We start from the raw sequence: 20382 nt of genomic DNA, 5'->3' as shown, positions 1-20382 counted from the left end.
CTCTTTTTGTTTGTATCTGGATGTAAACCTTGATGATGCATAAGCCTTTTAATACTTTTAATATATTCACTTTAGGGTACAGGTGGCTTCACCTTAAAACTCTAGCCAAAGCCTGTTACAACTGGCTCCTCTGGCTTTAATCTGTCTTGGTAAAAATAAATAAATAAATAAAATAATAATTATTTGCATTTCTGAAATCTGAGTATCATCCTGGAAAACACCAATTCTGTAAACTGCTTTTTGTACTCTCCACTGCTGTATGGAAATGAACACTAGAAACTACGTATTTCTGGCATGCAGATAGATAGATAGATAGATAGATAGATAGATAGATAGATAGATAGATAGATAGATAATACTTTTACAGGTTGACACTTTTGAGTACAGCTAGTTGTTTGTGCTTAAGTGCCTGTAGGAGAATAGCAAAGTGGATCTTGGAGCGTAATTTCTCATGCTCTACAGTAGTGTCATCTGTATATAAATTCCAGAGTGGAACTTTTCAAAATGCATTGTACTGGGAGCTCATTTGATTTATTGACAATTATGCTCTGCATGCTCCTAAATCTCTTCCTTTATGACTCAGTAGAGATGCTGCCTTGTTTATATCTGTTCTGAGTATTATCTTGCTCTTCATTAAATCCCATCTCACTAAATTACTACAACCAAAGTGCCAGATCATCTAGACACAACTTCATTTGTTTGAGCTAAGTACTTCACTTGCCAGAGGGTTAGTCTTGGAATATTTTAAAATAGAGTCAATTCTGAATATGTTAATTAATCAGCACTTCAGTTTGTTGGACCATACATTTTGTTTGGACTTAGACCTCAAATAACTGTAAAACATGAATTTGTTTAAAGAAAAAAAAAGAGATAGAAATAACATTTTCAAAAGTGTTTACTGATAGATCTCCTACAAAATCAGAAACATTAGAAGATGGTTTCACACCGCATGTTGTATCTAAATAATGAAGTGTATCCTGTTACTCAAGTTTTGCATCTATGCTATAGCTTTAGTCAGTATGTAAATATGTATTAAAACTGTATAAGGAAAGATATATTAAAAACAATGCTGTTAGTCACACATAAGTGACTTGGATCAGAAAGAAGTAAAAATAGTAGAGACTTGCATATGTATCCTGAGAGTAGAACTGCTCACTAACATTGGCTCAAGAAGAAGCTGTCTTGTGATGCCATGGTAAGTCTCTACTGTGAAATTAAGTTATGTCTGTGATTGTGGAGACTGAGACTGCTAGCTCTCTCGTGTGCAGCATCATGCTAGGAGCACTACTGAGCTCAGATCTAGCATTAGCACTGAAGTTTAACAGGTTTCACACATGACACCCGGTAATAGTTTGGCAGTGTTAATATGGTATAGTGCTTCATGACATAGGCTATTTTTTTAGCTTCAGCAGAGTGTGAATTACAAATTAGTGGGCCTCATGGTTTACTCACAGAACTTGGAGCTGTTTTGGACAAAACCACTACCAAAAATCTTTGCTACATCATCACTCGCCATGCTTCATTTTAGACATAAATGATTGGAGTATAAGACTTGTCTTCACAATATGTGTCTGTTCTAAATGTTTTTCCCTGGTATAGTGCCTGCAATTGAACTTTTTCCTAAGTGACTGATAAATGATGTATCTTTCAGTGGTGCTGATGCATCTACTGTGGGCCAATATGAGTACGGAAAAAGAAGTCAGTGAAATAATTTTACACATGTAATTACAACATCCTCAAGTAAATTTTGTATCCATAATCTCTGATTGGTTTAAAGCATGAGACTTTCTCCTAATGCATTAAGTTTATATATACATGTACACACACACACTGAATAGTTGCAGTGCATAAATATTAATCAACTTTATACTTCATATAGATTTGTGCTTTGGAAAGTTTTTTTTTCCAAGTTTAATCAAGTTTTTACTCTACTTCCTTCCTAGCTTTCAAACCTTTTTGTCTCTTTTGGAAACCCAAGATTAATTAGTTGATTCTCTCTTCTTCTTTTCTAATTCCATCTACAGTTCAGAGGCACGTAAAACCACAAAGCAAGATAATAAGCAATAAATGGAATAATTAATTCAATGCACTGAAACTAATTTTAATTTATATTTCTCAAAGATTCTCACTAGGGAATGGAGAACCTGGAGTTCTAGGGACTGAAGTGCTCCAGTTCCGCTTGTTTTGAATATGTTGTGGGGAAAAAGTGTTCCTATCAAATTGGAACTTGCAGCAGCTAAAATCAGAAGGGAAATCAACAACCAAAAAAACATTTAAAATGAACAAGAAAGAAGAAAAAGCTGAAAACCATTTTAATCCTAACTTATCTTGTTTAATCAAACCTATTTTGTTTACCTCACAAAATACATCACGATTAACTATCTAAATCTGTTGAATAGGTAAAGTCAGAATTTAAGCTATCCTATATTTCTATTATTTCATTCAAACTGGATAAGCACATCAGATGGGCAGTAGAGGGGAATATTGACATTTCAGCAAAAGTGGCAGGGAAACCTTCATAGATATGGATTATTGTACGAAAAACATCAGATATGTTCTGGAAAATAGTGTGATGTGTTGATAGATTGACAACCACAGAATCAGAATAGTTGGGGCTGAAAGGGACCTCTGGAGATCATCTGGTCCAACTGTCCTGCTCAAGCAGGATTACCTAGGGCAGATTTCCCAGGATCGCAATCCAGTTGCATTTAGAACACCTCCAAGGATGGAGACTCCACAACCTCTCTAGGCAATCCACTCTTGTGTTCAAATAGCCTCAAAATAAAATGTTTTTTTTTTTCTTATGTTCAGAAGGAATTGCTTGTGGTTCAGTTTGCACCTCCTGCCTCTTGTCCTGTCACTTTGCACCAGTAAAGAGTCTAACTCCATCTTCTTTACTTCCTTCTCAGGTATTTGTATACATTGACAAGACACCCCTTCCCCTCCTGTATTGGAGATGGAAATTTCTATGATCTATAGAGTCATAAAAAAATCTCCTGTGAAAAGCAGAGGCCAGACCTTGAGAAAGACAATGTTGGCCTGCCTGGGCTGGGCTGCAGCTGCTCAGCCCGGTTCACAGGCAGCCCCCTCCGACAACCAGTTGAAGCCGGCCGGGCTTGTAGCCAACTTCACCAGGGACGTCCTCCAAACTAGCTTTGAAGGCCAAACACCCAAAAATGAGGAAGAAGAGGAGGAAGTCAGGACCCTGGAATTGAGGGCTGGGACCCCCGACTGGCATGCGTGCCTGCGCACCCGGGGAGGAGAGTTGCGCAACTCGAAGCGGAGTTTGTCCACCCTCCGGGCTGCCTCCTGGATCGGCCTGACCCTATGTGCCAGGATGCACCGGGCATAGAGAGGACAGTGCGGAGAGAGCAGGGGGAGGAGAAACTCCTCACTCTGAGGCCTACGCTGTCTCCCTGGGAGCCGGTCAGCAACTTTCTTGCTCTGATCTGCCAGCTCGAGAGCACGTTCGGGTCCAGTATCCCGCTGGCAGGTATCACCTCGTGAGTAGTTATCCATACTTTGCTTCTTTTTTGTGCTTTCACCTGAATAAATGCTCAACGTAGTCACCTCGTTCTGGGGTGATTATTGCCAAAACCCGAGCCCATCCGGTACACCTCTACGTCTTCTCTTCTTCAGGCTGAAAAAGCCCATCTCTCTCTCTCTCTCTCCCTTTCTCTTATGAGACATCCCTTCATCAACTTTGTGGTCTGTAATTTGTTTGTACCCTACTGTTTTCTCCTCCTTCCAAAAGATATTGGGGTGCTTGAAGTTCCCCATGAACACCAGGGTCAGTGAAAACACTGCTTCTTCCAGTTTTTGAAGGAGGCCTTATGTTCCTCTTTCTGAGCAGATGATCTGTAACAGATACCCTCTGCAATGTCATCTACTTTGGTCTGCCTGCTCTTCTTCATCCTTAAGCTTTCATCTGTCTCCTTACCCATTCCTATGCCAAACTCCATCCTTGCTGCTCTGGTACATGCAGTAAGGCTATCCCTCCTCACCTTCCTGGTCTGTTCTTCCTAAAGTATCTATCCATCAGCACACTGCAGTTGTGTGAGCCATAGAATCGTTAAGGTTGGAAGGGACCTCTAGAGATCATCTAGTCCAATCCCCCTGCACACGCAGGGTCACCTAGAGCATGTGGCACAGGACTGTGTCCAAGCGGGTTTTGAAGATCTCCAGAGAAGGAGACTCCACAACCTCTCTGGGCAGCCTGTGCCAGTGCTCTGTCACCCTCACTGTTAAAAAATTTTTCCTTAAGTTCATGAGGAACTTTTGGTGCTTCAGTTTGTGGCCATTACCTCTAGTTCTGTCAGTGGCCACCACTGAAAAGAGGCCAGCACCATCCTCTGCACTCCCTCCCTTGAGGTACTTATAGACACTGATTAGATCCCCTCTCAGCCTTCTCTTCTCCAGGCAACCAGCTATACCAGACACTGGAGTAAGCACAGAGTGCTGACACAGGGTGGCGCAGAACAAAAAAAAAATCCTACCACTCTCTTTGATCTCAGTGAAAGTGTGCCCTGCAATTGCACACAGACCTCTAATTTCTCCTGTTTGTTCCATGCCCTGCATGCATCAGTGTACAGCCATTAGTGTCTGAGAGCCAGACAAGACGGAAGTATCTCCACATCTCGAGCACCCTGATGAGCAACAATCTCCTGATGAGCAACAGGACAGGGCTGGGTTGGCGGACTGGGTTCTCTTTCCCCACAGCAAGGAGTCTCCTCGCCATTGCCACTCACTGCTTCTCCCACTGCTGCTGTGTGTTACAGGCTCTGCTGGCTTGGACATTTTGTTGGATGCAGCACCCACCCCCTCATGCGCTAACAGGGCACTGACCCTATTTTCTAGTTAGAAACCTGCAGGTGGAGCACATGTCCTCCTGGTGACAGAAGTCATGAGCTTTCAGCCTTCACCATCATGGGTCTCCGCATTTCCTAATCTGATGAGGTCAGACTGCCTGTCTACCTTCAGTGTCGCTGGGGGTTCAGGCTCCTGTATTCTTCAGGGTCTTGGAGAACATCCAGCCAATACTTCTAATTGTCTCTGGTGCAGTACAGCCTGCTGATCTCCTCTTGCAACTCTACTGCAAGACTCTCCATGAGCACACAGCGCCTGCAGGCAAGGAGCCCATCTGCTGCTCCAGCCTCAGTGAGAGGCCCCAGTGATCCCTGCACCACCAGAGCTGCAGAGCTGAATCCTTCTTCAGTTCAGGCTGAGAGGAGGCTGCTGACATTACTGGGACCATTGCTCCAATGGCTGCTGGGAACTATGCCCAGTCGTGCTGCACCATGGTTGTGGAGGACACATACTCTGTTCTCAGCAGAGCTGGCCCTCCTGTGCACTCTTCTAACATTAAAGATAGTGAGAAGTCACAGCCACCCCTAGGTATCTTTTCATGGTACTGGCAGGCACCCTGATGTTCCCCGAAGAGTTTATCTGAGGATCTCAGAAGAAGTCTTGAGAAGAATGAGAAGTTTTGTGCTGGGTAGCCCCCAAACCCCTTCCTGACCCTTTTGTAAGTGGAGTCCCGCCATTTCTGCCTTCCCACTGCCCTGCTTAAAAAGTCAGTCAGTTTAGGAAGATGAATGATCTGCTCATTAGCTTATAAGAGTTTAGTATACAGAAATAAACATTTTTATATTAATTGGGACTGAGGGTGTATTTTCTGAAAAATGAACTCTTTCTCTTCCATCTTTACAGTATATCTTATAATCCAGGCCAAAAAAAGACAACACACACTAAACACATGTTTAATTTTTATACTGAGGTTAGATTATCTAGTTTCCTTCTGAAACTGCTGTTCATATATTATTTTTTTCCTTTCTGAGGAGTCAGTTAAAAAAAAAAGTCTCATACATAGTATTTTCTTAAACCTGGAATAAAGGTATTTTCTTCTCATTCTTTACTGTGATGCAGATTTGTATCTATGTCATGTCAGTGCTTGGAGACTACTGCTGAGGAAATGTAGTATATACTACTTTTTGCCCTGTGGTTCATTTCATGAAATGGATTTAGATATACATATCCTTTAAACACAAATCAAACAAATAAGCACCATGTAAAGAACATCACTAACATGCCGGCAAGGGAAAATCTTTAATTACTGGAAACATCAAAATTTCCTTTAATGTTATCTAGTCCTATTTCCAATTAAATCACAGTGCATTACAAATGCCATACAAGTGACAACATAAAAAGCAAATAAAAAGTTCAAAATGAGGCTGCATATCTAATAAATAACTGTGACAAAAATGCTACAATACAGACTTCATAGCAATTATCCCATGGCACATAGCAAAGTAAGCTTTGGAGCACAAAACTAACAAATACTGTGCCTTGATAGTTAAAGCACAGTATGCTCTTAAAATGCTATCAAGCAATGACATGCTCTGCCAGAAAACATAGTTTCTTCCAATAGTTTTATGTAAAATACCGACACTTAACCAATTCTTAAAGTCTACTACGAAGTACTATAACATGCTCCTAGGCTTCATATTATGCTGCAAAATGCAACAACAGCAACATCAACAAAACAAAACAAAAAAAACCAACAATCCAACAAGGAAACAAAATTCCTTCTATGTCTTCTAGGTACTTCTGAGAGATTTTTTTAGTGCTTTTTAAAATAATATCATTCTATACAATTCCTTTTTTGGTTATGCTTTTCAGCGTGCATGTAGGTCCTTTATTGTTTGTTGGCAAGATCACCCTGCCAAACCAAGATTTTTCCATTTGTCTCCACAAAGATACTGACATATTTTTAGTGCCCCCTGACACAAAAAGCTAGTTAGTATACACAGCAGCTGTGTTCAAGGGAGTTAAAAAATAAATAAATCAGGCTACACTCTGGGAGAAAAACAATTTGGATCTGGGTCTAGGGAAAAACAAAAAGAAAGGCAGATAAAGGGTATGGGTTTCACCTGAAAATGAATAATTGTCTTATGGTCTACAGAATCCTGAAAGATTATTTTGTCTGTAGCTGTTTACTGTTTCTTCTGCTGCTAGTTTAACGTAGTGGAGTGCTTTCTCCAAACGCTTAATTTGGTTTCAGGTCTCCTATTCACTCCTTTCAGAATGAAGGAGGGAGGATGGGTGCGGTAATACGGACATCCCTTTCTTTCACAGAAAGTATTAATTTATGTATGATGTATATTGGTTGTGTAACATGCATAATTTTGCCATGGCAATACGCTCACTTTTTAGTCTGCTCTTTATGGCGTACAAAGCTGTTACTCTGTGTTAGCATGACAAAATGTGCTACTAGAATGACAATAGCATGTTTAAAGACACTTCTTATTTTATGTAAGCAGGCAAATCAACAATTGTTGAAGCAAAATTTAGAAATATGGGCTATTTCATGCAATATTTGACTATATGTTTTAGATTAAAAAGGACAGTAAGACACAAAATTTCTCCCTCAAATTTCAGTTTTCTAGCTACTTTGAAATTCAGGTTGGAGATTTCAGGTAAAAACTAACAATTTTTTTCATATTCATATCTGAAGCTTTAATGTCAAAAGTACAAATGCTTGAGGTTTGGATAATGACTTCTGGTTTTGTCACATCGTTTGGATTCTCTATGTCTAGAATGCAGTTGATAATCCTTCTCATCCATCAGTATTTTGCGGTTTTGCTAGCAGGTCTCTTCAAGAATAAATACAGAATTTTGTCGTTCCTCCATGCCATGCGATCTCAAACTTTTACTCAAAATAACTGAAGTAATTCTCTCTCTCAAATTGATGTCACCACCACTGCTAATAATGAGCAGCCTATAGAGGACTTTATATCTTAATGGGAATTGAATTTGCAAAATCATTGCATACCTACTTATGGGAAGTTCATGAGTAGAGTGGTATTTTGGTGGAGGCAGAATGGAGCAACTTGTACTGTAAGATGCTCATGCTGTAGCTGTCCTGTTAATATATAGAGGTTGTCAACCTCCAAGGTGGTTGTGTTTTCAACAATCAGTCAGTGTCAAGAAGCATGATAGAGAGTTGCTGCATTCTGAATCTGTTCCATACCATACAATAGGAGTCCCTGGATGATATCACTTGACACGTGACAATGACTGGTTGTTTGGCTGATCCTAGTCTCTTAAAGGTTGATTTTTCCCACATCCTCCTTTCCCTGACAAACTTAAGTGCAAGGCCAACATAAAAACTAATGCGGACGTTGAAGTGTTCATAACCAGCCCTACAATTAAGCTACCTAATTATGCCCATCTAGCTTTGGAATTGCTCGGTGCTGAGGTATAGCTCCGTGGGTCTCCGAGACATCAACATCGTTACCAGATGGCAATAAATCTTTTATTTCTGCCTGAGACGCTAAGCCCAGCCTCCCTGGGCTCAGCTGCTCAGTCTGCTGTGGCTGTAACTTGTCGGAGACAGTTTGGGGAAACGCAGCCAATTCAGCGTCGTTTATCCCACTCCTCCCTGGGATCTGGAGAAGGCGTTACTTGTTACTTCACAGTATATGCCATTTGGAGTGATGCCCTCATAAGACCAAGAGGATCCCTCTTGTGATGCCGCCTTTATTTTTGTGACCGTTGTTTCTCTTTGTGGTGCATCATACAGCTTCATTTTTGTGAAGACTCAACAGATACTGGGAGCACTGAGCTTTTTTTTTTTAATCTCTCTCTTTTTTTTTTTTTTTTCCTATACATCTGCAAATCTCCAGTGACTCTGACATCAACATTTTTGGTTTTCTGTTGAAGGAAAAAAATGTTAGGAGGTGAAAACCCATGCCTCATTGGTGTTATCATTCAAGAGACCGTATTGGATTTTACAGCTGTTTTTGTTTGTTTGTTTGTTTTTCTGAGGTGCTTAATTGCTTTGACACTGTCACTAAATTGTTCGACTGGGGATCACGTGGGAGTAGCAGTTAGATGTCTAGACCCATACTTCACTGCAAACTGCCTAAATTCATGCCCAGTGAGCTGTGGCCAAGTGTCAGATGTTGATACGCCTGGTCAACTGTTTAGCTGCCGTATTCTTACAGGATAATAATTGCTTAGGACAGGTAAATATTTTTTCCAGACAATATGAACAAATTTATGTCTAGTTTATTTTACAGGGGAAGAAGGAGGAAGCCGGATTTTTCCATGTCACTGGGTTGGTCTCTTTTGACTGACTGGCAAATATAAATAAATCTTGGTAGTTTCTCCTGTGTCCCTGTTCCTTTTGGGCAATTTCAAGTATCTCTGGCCTTTCCCTAATTGAGCAATACTTAAAATGGTGCTATTTCTAAACAGTCTCCCAAACGTGTCAGAAGCATTGCTACTTGTTGAGAACTGCAAGTTGGCACTTTAAAAAACCCTGGGAGTTTTATGAATATCATCAGTTGACAAGTATGTTAATGTGTCATCAAAAAAGAAGGCAAAAGAAGTAGCACATTTTTGAACATGTAAATCCTAAGCAGTCAAATGGTGTTGTGTCAGACTGTTCCAAAATGCCTTCTTTGGACTGAGAAAAACTTTATGAGCTGATAATTTATATAGAGCCTCTGAAAACATGGGATTATAATGAAGTGCCTCCTCAAATACAATTTAACAGTTGCTATAGCAGTGATGTTAGGAATTCAAATGAAGAACTGCAATTAGGAGATAATCTCCTAAGTAACAAAGATCCAGGATCCACCCTGAAAAATATGTTATACCTCAGCTGTATTGTTTCTAAGTACAGTTAATCACAGTCTTAGAGGAGGCATTGACAGCAATTTCTGTTTGGCAGTGAAGGAGCTATTTTAATCTTTAAGATCAATTAAGCACTGCATATACTCTTTAAAACCACTTCACATAGAATTTTATTTCTAATATTTCTAGAACAGATCAGTTTATATATTTTCTATATGAAGTATAAGCTTTTTATTTTTACTATAAGCTTTATTGCAATGAATGGTTAATTCATATTCCTCCTTTAACAGGAGCTATTTCATTGGCAATTGACTTGAGGTAACATATGTGCTGGTAAAATGCTAGTCAAGACTCTATACACATTAATGTTCTGGGTCAGAGAAGCCTGGCTTTTGTCCAAGGTTGAGTCTTCAAGTAAAGATTAAAACTTTGTTTCCTAGGACATGGATTTGAAGAATGAGTAAACTTTACAAAGTTGTTGCTTCACATTAACTGATGATGATTGACTGTTATTTATTTATTTATTTATTTATTATTGGTTTTGGTAGCAGCCCCCTTTGTACATCTCTTGTTGATGAATGGCTAGTCCAATTACCCTGTCTAGCCCTTCATAATGCTTAAAACATAAAATTATTTAATTGGCAGTCAAGTAGCAATACAGGCAAGACGAGAACTGGTTATCTTTCCACAGCTACAGCATCGACTATTCCCTGATGAAGTCAGGTAAAGGCAGAATGCATTTGAAATTATGATTTATAGAGCTCTCTCCAACAGAAGTCTTCTTCTATGCACAAATTTCATTGTCCATTCAGACACCCTTAGAATATCATCAGGATTGACATGAGTAGCAGTTTTCTACCTGTGATTCATCATATTTTTGTTGTTTCACAGCTGAGGGAAGCAAGGAAATGTTTGTATAGGTGCTAAATACCTTGATCTAACACCTCTCTCTGTCTTTATGTAGAAAAAAAATCTGCACAGACCTAACACAATACACCAGAATGAATTATTTTGCTCAGATCAAGTGGTTGTAACTGTGGCTGAGTTCATTTCCTGCAACTCTGTGTAGATATCTAAACCTAAACTGGTAGGTTCTCTAGTAAGAAAAAAAATAGGTACTTTTAAAATATATTTCCTCTGATGCATTTTAGCTATCTACTTTAGAATGAGATGAATCATTCCATACAGCTGCCATTCCTTCCCGTACTTTATAAAGGCATCTAAATTACTAAATCGGATGTATGTAATTACTTTGTACTTTGTGTAACTGAGAGGAAATGTAATATGAAATGCATTTGCTTAAGTCTTAACAAGAGAGGACATAAGCTAGCACACATGCCTTTGTATCTGCAGTGGGGAAAGAGAATCCATATTGTCAGTTATTGAAGTTCAGCTGACATAAAACAACTTGTGAAGGCATGATATAATTTTATCTACATTTTCTGTAGTATTAAAAAGTAGTTGAAAATGTCCAGTCTCTTAGCACCGGAAAACCCCGTATTAAGTACACTCAAATGTTTCAGATTTAATTCAGCTCCTCTGTTATTTTGAATCAATTATGTGCATCACTTGGAGATCGATCAATAATAATAATAATAATAAATTAGGTCTCTGCTACTGTGTTTCCTGGCAGCCTGCCTGAAGAAAAACCTTTCTCCTTTGGCTCCCCCTTTGCGTGTGCTTAATCAAATTAGCTCAAAATAGAAAAAGCGATATACAGATCAAAGTAAAATGTTTAACTATAAATTACCTGCTTGTCTCTTGGGACTTACTCACCTCCCTTCAGAAAGGAAAAGAAGTACTGAAGGATTTTTCTGCCTCTTAACTGTTTCAAGTCTTTCAAGGATATTTTACAGAGTCCAGGGCCAAGAGGACATAGGGCTGTCCAAATTTTAGCCTCCTGGGAACTGGTGTAATTGATGTTTCAGAATATGCTAGAAGTAACATGTGAAGACTTAAGTAATTGAATCTGCATCTAATATAAGCTAGGGGTGATGATAAATCATGACTGTGTAGCTGCTAGGGAGCATTGTTATTACATTTTAGAGTATTAAAAACAGTATCTCTGCTTTTCCATTTGTTCTAGTGTAACTGGCTTTTTCAATCAATTGGTGTGTATGTTTGGGAAACTTTCTGAAAGCCTGGCATTTCACAGATGAGAACTGAGAATTTTTCAAAGCGAAATTTCATTTTATTTAATGGTCATGGTCAGACTGCATGAAATGAGTTAGTTATGTCATTATTAGCAGATATGTCCTTGATTTAGCAGAATGAACTGCCTAACTCTCTTCTAAACACATTTCCTACAAGATGTATCTAAAGCACAGGACAATAAAGGCATTTGTTCTATGCTAGTTCAGCACCATTTCTTGTGCTGATGAAAAATAATTTGGTCCCAATGGATATCAACTCTAGACCTCATGCAGTAGTAAATTTACTTAGAGAACTCTCTAAAAGGAACTCTTTAAAAGAAGAAATAACTTATTCCAACACACTTCACTTTGAGAACATATGCGTATTTGTGACATTTTCTTCATGTTATATATCTTAAGAATAAGTTTAGAAATTAAGTTAGGATATACATTATATAATAGATTAACTAGCTAAATCTTTCCTGACTTCCAAGGAAAGATTCAAATCATGTAATTCTGAGATATCCAAAATGCAAATCCTTCAGGTTTATCTTAGGCTCTGTGTAATATCAATAGAAAGATACAGGCATTTTTCAAGATGTAATTCTTCTGATCTAAGAGTAAAAGAATTGCTCGCTAGAAATATCCATTTGCCTCTGCTGATTTGTAGGTGCTGTCCAGGATGAATGGCTCAGATTTAAACTTCTGTAATGCAAATATCAATGTCAGTCAAATGAGTTTCCTCCTGCTATGAAGAAGTAAAATGGCCCCAATTAAGTTCCCTTAAGTCCCTTCCAGAGGAACTTTAATTAAGATCACTTCAATTAACGTGTTTTTTTTTTTTTTTTTGGTCTGATGTAGAGAATGTTTTCACAATATGAATAGATAATGCTAATCAGTCATTATACATGTTATCCTCAAAATAATAAAATGTTTAGCGAGCTACTATTGTCTATAGTAATATCTGTTCAGATTTCAAGAGCCCTACATGCCCTACTGTTTCCATTTTCCAGTTACTGAGTTGTAACTCAGTCACATAAATGATCAGTGGACTAAAATTTAGTTTCTGAATGGAGTACATTAAAAACTATTTTTGTCTTTTTTAAAAGTTCTTTGAATGCAAAAGACATTTCTGAAATTGCATTCTTGGCTGAAGAGCTTTTCAGCACTTGTATAACTCCATCGGCACTTACACAGCACAAAAAGTTTAAGCATCAGCCATAAATATGGAAGCTGACATTATACAATTTAAGTTTTAACATTTCAAACCAAGCCACTGGAGACAAATAGTTCCTTTTTTAAAACATTTGTAACAGACATGGTAATGTTCCATAGTTTATAATAATGTTAGCAGGCTTCAGTCCTGCAGAAAAAAAAGCATAAAAACATTTGAAGATATTGGATGCAAGAGTTCAAACCCCATTTTCAAAAATGGCTAAGACTTTTAGGTCCACACCAGAAAGGACTCTTAAGGTTCTATCAAATAAAAGGTCCAGCTATTACAGTTCAGAACAATTTCCAGAGTTCACAGGCACTTCATCTCCGAGTAATCACTATACTGAGTCAGGAGTAATTTAGAACTACCTGCTAGGAAATGCCATGTAAAGAATATGCCTTCAGCATGTCCTCCTTACCAAAGTTTGGATTTGCAGGGAGGAACCTATGCCCACCTCGGATACAGAGTGCTGAATCTTTAAAAGGAAGTAACTACCTCTCTTCTTTAAAAGAAATATGCAATAATCACTGGGTAATTTGGGTATTTAACTCAATAAATAATCTCCATTTCCCTAGACCAAGAGGTGCAGAATGGCCGAGCTTCAAGACTGATCAAAGACTTAACCCCTTCGGAGAAGAAGAACCAGATCCAGACTGTCCATTTGGCCAAGGAATTTATGAGATAGATTAAGATATAACTGACCTGCAATCCACTAGAATACAATTTTATAGAATAACACTAAGCATATGTGTTACATACCTTACCTATACCATAGTATAACAGTTTAGGGAGCTGTTTGTGATGCAAGATCTGTTAGGAATTTTTTAGAGGATTACAAATGCTGGAGGGAGTCCAAATCAATCTGTTTCATCTATATTGCTTTTGGGTGTAGTAAACTAGAGGAGGGTGTTCCTGAATTTAATCTTGTAAGGAAGGGTTTGAAACCTAGAGATCAAAATCAAGAATATGCAGCATAGTTTCTTTTCCTGTTTGTTGTTTGTTTGCCTGTTTGTTTTTGAAGAAGGGATGAGGCAGCGGCAGGGAGGATGAGGGCTGTTGCTGTTAATCTGATCTCTCCAGAAAAGTGATAATCTAAATTACTCATTTAGGACTCTCTTCATACGTCTTTTTCTATTGTTTTCTAGAAGAATAAAAAAGAATAACAAACTTAGCAGGTTATAGAATATGTAAGCTGGTTGTCTGCCTTACTGAAGCTATTTCATGAGGAGACAAATGGAAGATGCATCAGAGGAAGATGAAAGGATTATGACTGTGCATCCTACCAGCTAAGAAAACAAGAACTCAGAATTCTGTTTGCCTGGTGATTTCTGGTTTCTTTCTTGTTGTGGATTTTTGATTCTTTGCTTGTTTTTTCAGATGGATTTTTAATGTAAACTACATAAAGATTCCTGGAAACAAACGCTTGCTCTCTGATACTGATCACAGGGTTCTCAAATTCTTTGTTTCACGTGGCTTCAGATGTGGAACAAGAGCCCATAGCCTCCTCATGACAAGGAGATTGGTGACCCCTGCTTTCTCAGTGTGTGCTTGTAACACTCAGGTGCTGTTATTAAAGCAGACCACCATCAGAACAGAAGAGCTAAAAGTTATCTAAATAAGAAAGTAAGACAGAAGAGCTACCTCATGCTGTGAGTGGATGTTCAATGTTCTCTGAGGACACCTCCCATCCGCCTTCAGGGGGTGAAGTGGGCAGAGCAGAGGTCTGCATTTAATTCTTTCAAATTTTACTGGAGCAAGAGACAGCACTATGACATACAGATATGAACAGCTCCGAACATGTTTAGAAAGACAGCTCTAGAAAGGCAGATTACTTTCAGATCATAGCATGAGTTACATGGATAAAGGCATTTGGATTATAGTTTGTCCTACAACATCTACAGAGAATTATCTTCATCTAACAGAGATATAGAGGTCAAGACCTAGTGGCTATAAGCACCCTTAGGGCTCCATAAAGAAAGGTAGCATAATGAAAGAGATTTTAATTGAATAAATTATCTTCTGGAAGTACTCTTCTTTCTCCACGGAGAGAATCTAGGTTATAATATTTCTACCGTAGGTGCCTGGTGAAGTGCCTAAGGAGATATCACTTGTTCTGAAGTCTGCCCACAAGTTCTGTCCTAGGTACTTGAATCATTTAAATCAAAGATACAAGGGTGTGTAATATTTAACTGCCTGGTCCCATGGTGGAATTCACATCTCCCCATTCATCTATACTGCATAGGAATGGACTTTCACAAAGTTGTTAAGGGGACCTTTGCACTCCAACTAGAGAAGTAAGGGCTTGACCTAACTAATCAATGGAGAAATGCTTAGACATACATTTTTAGTCTTACCAATCTCATGACTCATGGAGCTCTCTCCACTGGAGAGATATGTAGACTTGACTTTATACCTTCAGAGGAGATTTTCATCTTATAAGTCACTTGGAGCCTTTTGAAAATGTTGCCTTCAGACTTTCTGAATGTACCAATTTGCTGTTCATGCTTTTGTTGATTCGGGTTTATTTAGAGAAATCAAATATTTCTTCATTGTGATAATAATCCAGTGACATATATACAAGACTTGACAACAGGGTTTCTTCCGTTGGTCTCATTGGATTGATTTTTCAGATGTATGGAAGCATTTTCTTACAAGGTGCACTTTAGTGACAGAAATAATTTTCCTGATATGTTAGCAAATGACATTCTGGCTCTCAGTTCACATACCACTGAGCTGTCAGCAATCAGCCAATTGAAGAAGATTCAGCTAGCCAATGTGCAACACTTTCTTTTTCCCTTTTGGCAAAGATCTCATTCTAAAGAGATGATATCCATTTAATTAAAGGAAATTGACATATTGATATATGTATCTATATATATCTTTGAGGTAATAGTGGATTACAGTGGACAGCATTTGTTAATGCCATATTGCAATGCCTGTTTTGGGTGTAAAGAGTTTCTTTAAAAACAAACAAAATGTAGAATCCAGCTGGGCCAATCTTTGAAAGGAACTTTGGATTAATAGAAATGAAACACGAGTTGTGCTTAAAACACAGAACTTATTATAAAGATAAATTTGTGAACACTGTTCCAACTTTTAAGACAGCATCTCTAAGACTGTTTTGCTTTGTCCTGGTAGCCACTGCACAGAATATTGAAAACTCTGTTGCAATGAATTGGCTGTGTCACGAGCACTGCGGCAAGACAAATTCATTTAAACAGATTTAGTGGCCAGGATGAAGAGCCAAAAGCCAAAAATACACATAAGAATCAATTAGAAAGGACAGAAATGTTGCAAAGTTAGAGCCAGGAAAACTGTTTCTTTAATAGGTTCTTGATCTATTTTTGCTTTTTTAAAAAAATAAATTATAATAATATTTAAGGCAGCATAATAATATTATCTTTAAGGAAGAAGCTAATAATAGGTTAACAAGGTTACCTGGGCTTATGATGCAACACCTATTTGTCAGTTTGCATGTGCTAGATTCTTTTTGCTAAGAACATGGAAGTAACAAATGGGACTAAATTACCCTTTAAATTAGGTGTCAAAAGATAAGACATCACACCTGGCAGTTTTTTTTTTTTGCTCTGGATCATCTAGATCTAGATGATTCTGATTTTTTACCCTTGTTACACTTTTTTTTTTTTTTTTTTAGTGATCTCAGACCTTTATTTCTTTATTTTTTTTCTGTTGTCTTGCACAAATGCAGTTAACTTGTGCCAAAAGTGCAAGGTAGTGGACTTCAGGATGATCAATGATTGTATCTCTCTGCACAATAGTAAGATTCAATCATTGATCATCCTGATGTTTTACAGACTTTGAGGTACACTGCAGCAACAAATGCTCAATGTTTGTAATAAAATCCTTTTAAAAAAAGATAAGCATGTGTTGATGTATTGTTTCTGGCATTTTTTGTCGTGTTTGTTTTACTAGTATAAAATGCTACATATATAACTAGATTTTTTTATATTTAGTATTATTTTTAATTATTTAGCATTAACATTAATATATCACCAAGAGCATACATTGACTTAAATTTCTACTTGCAGAGTATTAAAATGCCAGATACTAAGCCATTGTTATAAATGTGTGAGACTAAACACTGCAGTTGTTAACAAGTGGAGCAAGATTTCTTTTTTTCCTGTGAGTAGTTTGTTTTAGCAGATCTGGTTTTTCCTCATATATCTAGTCAACAATTATTTAGTATTCCAGTGTTTTCACATTGCTCTTCTCCTCTTTCTTTTTTTTCTTTTCGATTGTTTATAAATCAAGTGAAAGTGCTACATATGTGGATAATTTGTCTTATATTCTTTTCTACACTCCTTACAGTTTTATATCCTGTCTTTTATTTTCTTAAATTATTATCCAGTGTTACTCATAGTCTTGATACAACCAGATGTTTCAAATATTCATGAACATAGTATATATACTCTGTGTTATTATTTTTACGTTTTCTTCCTATACAGCTTCATACATGAATAGAAAAACATTTTCTTTTTTATTACGGACTTGATGGCCAGTTTCGCTATCTTAATATTTCAAGGATACTTGTTAGAGTTAAATAATATGGTGACTATCAGCTAATTGGAGAAGAAACTTTCAGAAGATGGCAACATTTTATTAGATGATGCCAATATTTCATATAATTTCTTTCGAACCTCTTTGAAAAGTCTCAAACTGCTTTTGTGGATTTAGTAACTATTCCATAATCTTTAACGTATTTGCTTTACTAAAATTAAACCTGTTCTCTTATGTTGATCAATCTGTGCAAGGATGGATTTTGTGCACATCAGTGTTTTCACTTTGAAGTAGTAAGGTTAATTGTATATTGTAAGTGCTTTTAATTTGTACAATCAGAACTTCTCCAGAATTTGAAATGAATCAACTGTAGGCTTTCTTCTGTTTGTAAAACATAGTCACTGATAATCTTTGCTTGTTCAGTAGTACATTCAGATTGAGACATGGTATTTATGGCAGAAGCTAGTTTAAAAAGGGTAGGTTGATGAATGACCTGAAAGCAAACAACCATATAGGACAACACATGCTAGTGAGTTTGTGAATGAATACTACAGAAAATATTGAAAAGTAGACCAGATCATTGTTAAACCAGAGAACAAAAGAGACTTGAGAAACTCACTGATGTTGAGATAAAAAAAAAAAAAAAAAGGATCTTCACATAATAACTATCATGGCCAGATAGATAGACTGCCAGGAGGGGCAAAATCTATAAGATGTCCAAAGGAAGGCAGATCAGTCTCATGTTCCTCCTAATTACCTTTTTCCTATCGCTCAACATATCACATTGTACTCTGATGTTGACCTCTGCATGCTCTGGGACAGTCCTCTAAGGCACTTTGGAGAAAGCTACTGCTCCTATCTATTTTTATGCAGAAGTGAATGTCCTATAAATTCTTGAACAAAATCACCATCTTTGACCCATATCTTGATTTTCAAAATTCTATCTATTGTGATACATTCGTCATGATATTTTCTGCCCAACTCACCCATGTTGACTATCGAATCTTTTCTAATATTATTTCCATCAGTTGAATTTATTTTGATATACTGTGCATGTTTCCTTGAAACTGTTACTTCTAACAGTTCAAACACTTCAGGTAGAAGCACTTTTATCTGATTATCGTGGGATGCTGAATAATCTGGATAATTGAAGCTGAACTGTACAGTGAATTCCTTGCCCTTGCATTCTTAAAATGAGGGCAGCTTCAAATCATGGGTGGTTTCTTTTAAAAATTTAATTACTTTCCCTTGTGACTTCTGTGGTAGAGGTATGGGCTACTAAATGAGGGCAGTTACTGTTATTCTCTTTGCTCTTTGCTACTTTTTTTTTATGGATCTTCTTACAACATAAAATGAAATATTATTTTCCTGATGTGATGAATATGAATATAGGTTATATGTCCTCTATTGGAAACATGAGTACACTCTCCACCTGACCTCCACCTCACTTCATATAGCAAAAATATTTAATAGGGAAATGAAAAAAATCTTCATTAAAGAGCTTTTCATAGATAATTAATAATGCAACTTAATTGGGAAGTGGTTTGTTATTAGGACTCACTGAATTCAGTGTTCTAATCTTTACATTTGGTTTGGATTTGCATGGAATGCTATTGCAGTTAAGACAAAAGGCAAATGGAGTTGTATTTTTGAATAATCAGGTGAAGAAGACTTAATGGATCAGCCTGCTAACCACCAATTCTCAAATCTTTCCTGAGAGTGATAAGGTGGTGGTAAGGACTTTTTAATTGCAGCTTATTGAGGTGATGTTACTTGTAGGGATACTAGTCTGGTTTGGAGAATAGTATAAGCTCTTCCTTTATCTCATAAGGTAAGCTTTTGCTGAATACTTAGCCTCTAAATATACTGTTATTTATTAGACGTTTACTTCAATGTCATCATAGCAATTGGTTTATTTACAGCAGCACCAAGCAAAGGGGTATGTTTAAAGTGATCTCCCACTGAACTTACAATATAGCCACACTGCTGTGGCTCTATTGGTTTGTGTATTCCCCATCATGGTGAATCTCATCAAATAAGAAACTTGTCCTACATCTTTAGTTTAATGGGTTGAGAAAAATGGTAGTGGAACCTAGTATCACTCTTTCTGAGGTATGAAAAGTTCTACTTCGAGATTTCTCCCATGCTCTTATTACCCATACAGTAATGCTACAAAATGTCATTTTAACTAGTAATGTAGGTCAATGTTTTCAAAAGTTCCTGACTATGTACAAACCATTTATTCATGCCTCATAAACATAAACCACAGTCCAATGGTATGCTTTGAATATACTCAGACTCCTAAATATTTATATAATTTTTATATGCTGCAAAGCTTTAGAAGATGGGTTGTTGAGTCACCTCAGCTCATTTAAAAATGAGGTTTTTATATCCTTTACACCTTTATTATGGCTGGTTTCAAGTACCCAATCTCTTGTGACAGTCTTCTCTTAAGCAACTTTCACTGACATCAGCAAAGGCTCGCAGTGATATGAGAAGCTTATGTTTAAGCCTATTATAGTCACATTAATAAAGATGTTTGCCTTATAATGTTCTTGGAGTTTATACAAGTATCATTAATTGGAGATCATGCCTATCATTTTTGTGTCTGATGTCATTTACATACAGTGGATATAACAACATAATCCTCAACAGACTTGTTGAAATCTCTGAATTCCATGTAGGATAAAAGTTATTTGGTCAGGATACAGGCTTGAGGCAAGAGTTTGGTTTGGAGGGCAAGAATTTTATGAGAGTGTTTTAGAGAACTAAGGTTTCGTGATTATTATGAGAATGGATGTGATAAACATTGATCATTGCTTCTTGTGAATAATTTATACATTAATTTTGAATTGTGTTTGATGAATATCATATCTT

General features: G+C 37.3%; 1 long non-coding RNA gene across 1 annotated transcript in view; it reads left to right on the top strand.

Moving 5' to 3' along the window:
• Nucleotides 1-297: 297 nt before the first annotated feature.
• LOC148592678 (uncharacterized) overlaps nucleotides 298-20382 on the top strand; it is a 66238-nt gene continuing 46153 nt past the window's right edge. Inside the window, exon 1 of the long non-coding RNA XR_015913913.1 lies at nucleotides 298-367. This is a non-coding gene — a long non-coding RNA (uncharacterized LOC148592678). The remainder of the gene's footprint in view (nucleotides 368-20382) is intronic.

This window comes from Tinamus guttatus, unplaced genomic scaffold (assembly GCF_059628265.1).
Source record: "Tinamus guttatus ecotype Peru unplaced genomic scaffold, ASM5962826v1 Tinamus_guttatus_pri_ptg000544l, whole genome shotgun sequence".
NCBI classification, from domain to species: Eukaryota; Metazoa; Chordata; class Aves; order Tinamiformes; family Tinamidae; genus Tinamus; species Tinamus guttatus.
The sequence above is the reverse complement of the archived record's forward strand: the minus strand, read 5'-3'. Positions and strand labels throughout refer to the sequence as shown.